The following is a 237-nucleotide window of genomic DNA, read 5'->3' on the forward strand; positions in this document are numbered from 1 at the left end:
TAGTGTGACGTTTTGACGCAAAATATCAAAGTTGTCCAAATTAGAGTTTCCTCTATTTTGGAAAAAGTTTTAATAGATAACTTCTATTTCATTAGTCTGTGAATTTAATATTTTTTGCAATTTGCAATTTGCAATTGTTTAAACATTTTCCTGTGTCTTACTCTGTGGTGTTTACTGTTTCGCTTTCGTGCTGTTCTTCATTTGTCGTCTGTAGTGCTATTGCCTGTCACAAACGTC

Source organism: Bicyclus anynana, chromosome 23 (assembly GCF_947172395.1).
Source record: "Bicyclus anynana chromosome 23, ilBicAnyn1.1, whole genome shotgun sequence".
Classification (NCBI taxonomy): Eukaryota; Metazoa; Arthropoda; class Insecta; order Lepidoptera; family Nymphalidae; genus Bicyclus; species Bicyclus anynana.